At 37.6% G+C, this 6,789-nt stretch overlaps 1 pseudogene; it reads left to right on the top strand.

The window, feature by feature from the left end:
* The first annotated feature begins 725 nt into the window (after positions 1-725).
* On the top strand, positions 726-3,426 carry LOC131402957 (serine/threonine-protein phosphatase 4 regulatory subunit 2-like; annotated as a pseudogene).
* Positions 3,427-6,789: the final 3,363 nt, after the last annotated feature.

The following is a 6,789-nucleotide window of genomic DNA, read 5'->3' as shown; positions in this document are numbered from 1 at the left end:
CCCCAAAGCCCCAGTAGATAGTTGTATGTCATAGTTGCACAGCCTTCTAGTTGCTGTATGTGGGACGTGGCCTCAGCATGGCCGGAGAAGCAGTGTGTCGGTGTGCACCTGGGATCCGAACCCGGGCCGCCAGTAGCGGAGCACGCGCACTTAACCGCTAAGCCACGGGGCCAGCCCAGCCCTTTCCTTTTTAATGAGAAGATCCAATGCTGGCAAATATGGCATGAAAATTAAACCTTTGATTTATTGCTGATACAATCCCTTGGATTTGGCAGTATATATTAAGAACTCTAAAAGTATTCATACTCTTTGACCAGGTAATTTCTCCTCCTTGGAAACTACCCAGAAGAAGCTTTATGCCTTTGTTGCTGCGTTATTGATAATAGTGACACTTAACATCCAACACTAAAGGTTAATTACAGCACTAATAAAATATCATGCAACCATTAGCATACGCTTCTGCCCTTATTTTCTCAGCTGTTTTTTGTTGTTAGCACCATCGAGTTGATTCCAACTCACAGGACTCTGTGTACAGCAGAGCAGAACCCTCCCTGGTCAGGTCCTTCTTCCTAGTCTGTCTAGTCTGCAAGCTCCACTGCAACCTGTCCACCATGGGTGACCCCGCTGGTATTTGAAATACCAATGGCATAGCTTTCAGCACCACAGCAACACGTAGTCGCCACAGTATGACAACCAACAGACGACTGGTGTGACATTCCCTGATGAAGAAACAAACCCAGGCTGCAGAGGCGAGAGCGCCAGAATCTTGTCCACTAGACCACCAAGGCTGGCTTTATTCTCTCAAGAAGTAACTATTTCACAGTGGTTAATTTATGTGCAGCCTTCTTTAGTATACCCACATTTAAGCAGAGTCAGTATTTGCTTTTTTATGGGAAAATTAATATATCTGAGTGGTTAAGCTTCAGGGATTTTAAAAATCTCCTTCATATTTCTCTAAATGTCTAAAAATGATCTTAAGGGTTTGAGTTTTCTCCATGAGTCCATCCTTGACTCAATATGGAGACAATTTGGGGCTGGCCCCATGGCTTAGCGGTTAAGTGCGCGCACTCCGCTGCTGGTGGCCCAGGTTCGGATCCCAGGCGCGCACCGACGCACCACTTCTCCGGCCGTGCTGAGGCCGCGTCCCACATACAGTAACTAGAAGGATGTGCAGCTATGACATACAACTATCTACTGGGGCTTTGGGGGAAAAAATAAACAAAATAAATTTAAAATATGGAGACAATTTACTGCTGTGTTTTCTGACCTAAGTAGTTTACCTGAAGACTCCAAATACCTCTTATCCGAATTAGCTGAATGGAGACATGAAGCATCTAGAGAAAAGTTCGACTCTGCCAAGAAACTACGTTTTTGAGTCACAGTCTGTCACCAGATGAACAGTTTCTGTCCTCGAGCAGAATAAGGAATATTCAATTGTACCAAATCAAAAACAAAAAGCTAACTAAGAAGATTTTTAGGATTATAGGTAATCGATATCTCATTTTTCTCAGTGGCTCAGCTGGGCTTATTAAGTTGACAACTCCTGAAACTCTTCCTTGAGATGCAAAAGAGGAAAATGCTGTTCACTCTTTGAAAGCCTTTTAACAACAACCTCCACCTTTGGGTTTTTAAATAAGCCAAACCTTTCTCTCTGTTTGAAAATTTAAAAATACCATTTAAAATAGCATCAAAATCCATCAAATAGGGATAAAACTAACAAAAGATGTGCAAAGCCTGTACAGTGAAAACGTTGCTAAAATAAATTAAAGAAGATCTAAATAAATGGAGAGAGATATTATGTTTGTGGGTTGGAAGACTCAATGTTTTTAGATGCTGATTCTCCTCCAAATTAAGCTATATAGTCAATGTCATCCAAGCTAAAATACCAGCAGGGTGTGTGTGTGTGGAAATTAACAAGCTGATTCTGAAATTTATATACAAACTCAAAGGACCTAGGAAAGTCAAGATAGTGTTTTTTTTGGTGTGTGTGTGTGAGGAAGATTAGCCCTGAGCTAACATCCAATGCCAATCCTCTTCTTTTTTCTGAAGAAGACTGGCCCTGGGCTAACATCCATGCCCACCTTCCTCTATTTTACATGGGACGCCGCCACAGCACGACTTGACAAGCGCTGCATCAGTGCGCGCCCGTGATCCGAACCTGTGAATGCCGGGCTGCCGCAGTGGAGCACACACACTTAAACACTAAGCCACTGAGGCGGCCCAAGCCAAGATAGTTTTATTTTATTTTATTTTTTTTGTGAGGAAGATCGGCCCTGAGCTAACATCTGCCAATGCTCCTCTTTTTTTGCTGAGGAAGACTGGCCCTGGGCTAACACCCATGCCCACCTTCCTCTACTTTATAGGGGACTTGCCAAGCAGTGCGGCGGTGCGCACCCAGGATCCGAACGGGCAAACCCCGGGTCGCTGCAGCGGAGCGCGTGCACTTAACCGCTTGCGCCACCAGGCTGGTCCCCCAAGCCAATATAGTTTTAAAGAAGTACAGGCTCTTCTGGGTTGGTGAGCAGGTGGAAATGCTGGGAGAACGGTGAGTCTGGAGAGGGCTTGGAAGCTTTGTGCCCCTTCCCCCATACGTTGCCCTAGGCATCTCTTCCATCTGGCTGGTCCTGAGTTGTATCCTTTGCTAACAAAGCGGAAATCTAATCATCAGGTGAATAAACATCAAATGAAGATGCTGTGGAAACATCAGGTGAAAAGACTCAAGTTGGACAAAGAAGGTGAAGTCGGAGAGATGGCCAAACAACTTCTAGTGAAATCTCTTCAGTTACGGTAGAAGAAACCGAAGAATCGTCGTCATCTAAGAATAAAGACAAAGCAAGTGGTTGTATCAGGCAGCACTGTACAGAAGAGGACAAAGAGGAAGAAGAGTCTCTAATGACATCAACAGACTTGATCCCAGAAAGAAAAAAAATCAAGAAAAAAAATCAAGAAAAAGAATCTGACGACGCCTTAACTGTGAACGAAGAGACTTCTGAGGAAAAGACTCAAATGGAGGAATCTCGTCTGTCTCAAGCTGAGAAAGATTTGCCTTCCAAAGGAAGTGAAACTATAAGGCCCTGTAAGTAGTGATTCTCTCTGCCATGAAACAGAATAATTAGTAGGATCCAATACCAGTCGAACTGGAGAGATTCTCTCAGAATCATCCATAGAAAATGAGGATGAGCCACAGAAGTCACAGAGGAACTGATAGAACAGATTATTTAGAAACATTCAGCTGCAGTATTTGACATACAATTCTAGTTTCACACTGTACGAGGTTTGTATGTAGTAAAGTGGAGCTTTAGTTTTACAAGAGAAGCAGGTTGTAAAATAAAGTACTTTATGGGATAAATCCTGAGAGAGTTGTTCACATAGGAACTGTGAATTATCAGCTCCTCTGGCTCCTGCTTATCACTGATTTTTTTTTGGGGGGGGAGTCTGGTTAATCAGTGGTTTGTGTATAGATTCCTTAAAATTTAGAATTAAAGTATTAAACTGGATGGTAATAATTATAATTTTTAAACTTTGAGGAGAGTATCACATTTATACATAGACACGAGAAAGCTTTGTGTCTTGTCTTTTTCTGACAGCTCTAGCAGTTTTCATATTTTCATCAGTTTCAACATTTTACCATGTGAACTGTAGGGTTTCATGATAGTTATATACTATTAATATTTATAAATATACATTATATATATTCATCTCTTACAGAAACAGAAAAATATGAAATTTGCCCCCCTAGAATAATATTTTATATTTATATGTAATATATTATACAGGTTATAGTACAACATACAGGTTATATTATATAATATATACATATCTATGTTACATATATATAACAGATAATGTTATATGATATGATTATATACAAATAATTATATTATATATTATATATGGCATATATTATATATAAATTACATAATTTTAAATATAAATATACATATATTAGTCTAAGGGAGACCATGTTATATTTTTCTGCTTCTATAAGAGATGAATTTATATTATTATATAAATTATACATATTTATAAATGGAATAATATACTTTATATATAATATATATTAAACATTATAAATAAGTATATAATTTTTATATGTAGTTATATTTAATTGTATATATTATATAATATACATACTATATATTATATATAAATATACATATATTATTCTAAGGGACAAATGTTATATTTTTCGTTCCTATAAGAGATGAATACAGTGGATACTTTATCTATTGGTAGTGATTGAGTTCATCTCTCTCAAAGCAGTATCTTTCTCTTCTCAGTAATTCAGAATCTGGTCCTTGTGAAACCCTGGGACCCTTAAGGCTGCTGAAATATCAGGCTAAACACATTCCAAGAGATCTCTTCAAACTAAAATTCTTTTGTATACTTTCGTGATGTTTGAGAAAAGGACTTCATTATTTGTAAGACGATGTGCTTTATCTTGGAGACTGTGTTCAAACATTAGCTTACCATATTTTAGAATGAATGCTTATGAAGCTGACATGAGACCATCTCAGAAGAACTGGGCAGGTTCACTGACTTTTTGCTTGCTTTTCTGAACATCTGTGAATATTACACCTTTCTTTCTAATCTAATATATTCTAAAGTATGCAAATGGGAATGGTGTGAACCACCACTGTACTGGAAGAATTAATACATCACTTTAATGATGACTTGAGCTAAATGACTGAAGGTGTAGGGGTACAGAGAAAGCACAATACTTTGCATTGACATTTTGAAGTGAATTAAATATTTTTAAACATGATTCTTCAACAGCCAGTCTTATACTTTTCTATCAACACAAGAGCATAATGATTACTCTAAAATCAATATTTTAAAATTCACATATTTAAAACCATGCAAGCTGTACAACTTCCCTGTCAAAATTACTGGCCACCAAATTTATACTTGTTTCTTCAGCTGTATCTTTTCATAGTTAAAATTTTTAAATTTCTGTAAAGTAAGATCTTGTAGAATGTAACATGTTTGCTGCTTTTGTGAAGCAGTTTACAATTGTATAATTTCTGTGTGGAATGCTTGGGCTTTCAATACAGTCTTCAAGAAAGCAATAAATATTAATGTTATATGTATAAAAAATAACTACTGTACATACAACAATATTAGATGAATCTCACAAAATTTATTTTGAGCATAAAAAGCCGGTCACGAAAGATGTAGTATATGATTCCACTAATGTGAAATCAAGAAAAGATAAAACTAATAGTGGTGACAGAAGTTAGAATGGTAATTACCTCCACTGTGTTGGAATCTTGACTGAAAAGAGCAAGAAGTGTTCTATACCTTCAGAAGAGTGTTGGTTACATGCCTATATATCTATATACAATTTCATTAAGATATATATATTTTTTTCAGGTGTACATCATTGTATTTCAAATTCTGTGTAGACTACATCAATACCCAAAAGTCACCATCCAAAGACTAATTACCATCCATCACCATACACATGTGCCCTGTCACCCTTTCATCCTTCTCCCTCCCACCTTCCTGTCTGGTGACCACCAACCTAATCTATGTATCTATGTGTTTGTTTCTTGTTGTTGTTGTTGTTATCTTCTACTTATGAATGAGATCATACAGTATTGGACTTTCTGCCTCTGACATTTCACTTAGCATAATACCCTCAAGGTTCATCCATGTTGTTGCAAATGGCAAGATTTCATCTTTTTTACAGCTGAATAGTATTCTATCGTGTCTATATACCACATCTTTTTTATCCATTCATCCCTTGATGGACACTTAGGTTGTTTCCAAGTGTTGGCTATTGTGAATAATGCTGCAATGAACATGGGGGTGCATATATCTTTACACATTTGTGTTTTCATGTTCTTTGGATAAATAGCCAGCAGTGGAATAGCTGGATCATATGGTAGTTCTAGTCTTAATTTTTGAGGAATCTCCATAGTGTTTTCCATCATCAAGATATATACTTAAGATTAGTGCAATTTATAGTATTTGTATTCTCAATAAAAGTATAATTATATACACATGTGTATATATGCACACATATATAGACATACGTATATATTACATTTTTACTGATATAACAAATATTGTAAATTACACTAATGTCTACATACCCGCACATGTATGCAAACATCTTAAACAATGACTTTAAACTGGAATTTCATAGTAAACATCATTATATGTTTGATATTAATTTATTTAATCCACAGAACCTAAAGCAGTCTGCCTCCTCTATAGTTTAGCATCTCAACCTAGAGAACACACGTTAGTTGAAGAATTCCCATACTTCTCCCCTATGATAGACTACAAAAAATGGCCACAGTTCATTGCAATTCCTGCCATCAAGATATGGAGCCTGTTTTCTACTCCTTGAATCTGGAATGGGTTTGTAATTGACTTTGTGCAATAGAAGCAGGTAGAAGCCTCATTATACTAGTTTTGAGCCTGGGCCTTTAGGGGCCCTGCATTCTTTTGCTTGCTGCTTGTGGGATCTTTGCCCTGCCACCATGTGAACAAGCCTGAGCTAGCCTGCTGGAGAATGAGACACCACATGGAGCCATCCAGCCACGCCATTTTAGACCAGCCAATCCTCAGAGGCCCAGTAGCTGCCCACAGATGCATGAGTTAGCCTGGCAGAGATTAGTTAAGCCTGTTCCTGATTAGCAGAACCACTTAGTTAAGCTTGACCCAAATTCACAAACCACATTATGATAAGCTAAGTAAATGGTTGCTGTTATAAGTCACTAAGTTTTTGGGTGGTTCGTAACACAGCAAAAGCTAATTGATATCAATCCATTATAATTT

This window comes from Diceros bicornis, unplaced genomic scaffold (genome assembly GCF_020826845.1).
Source record: "Diceros bicornis minor isolate mBicDic1 unplaced genomic scaffold, mDicBic1.mat.cur scaffold_396_ctg1, whole genome shotgun sequence".
NCBI classification, from domain to species: Eukaryota; Metazoa; Chordata; class Mammalia; order Perissodactyla; family Rhinocerotidae; genus Diceros; species Diceros bicornis.
The sequence above is the reverse complement of the archived record's forward strand: the minus strand, read 5'-3'. Positions and strand labels throughout refer to the sequence as shown.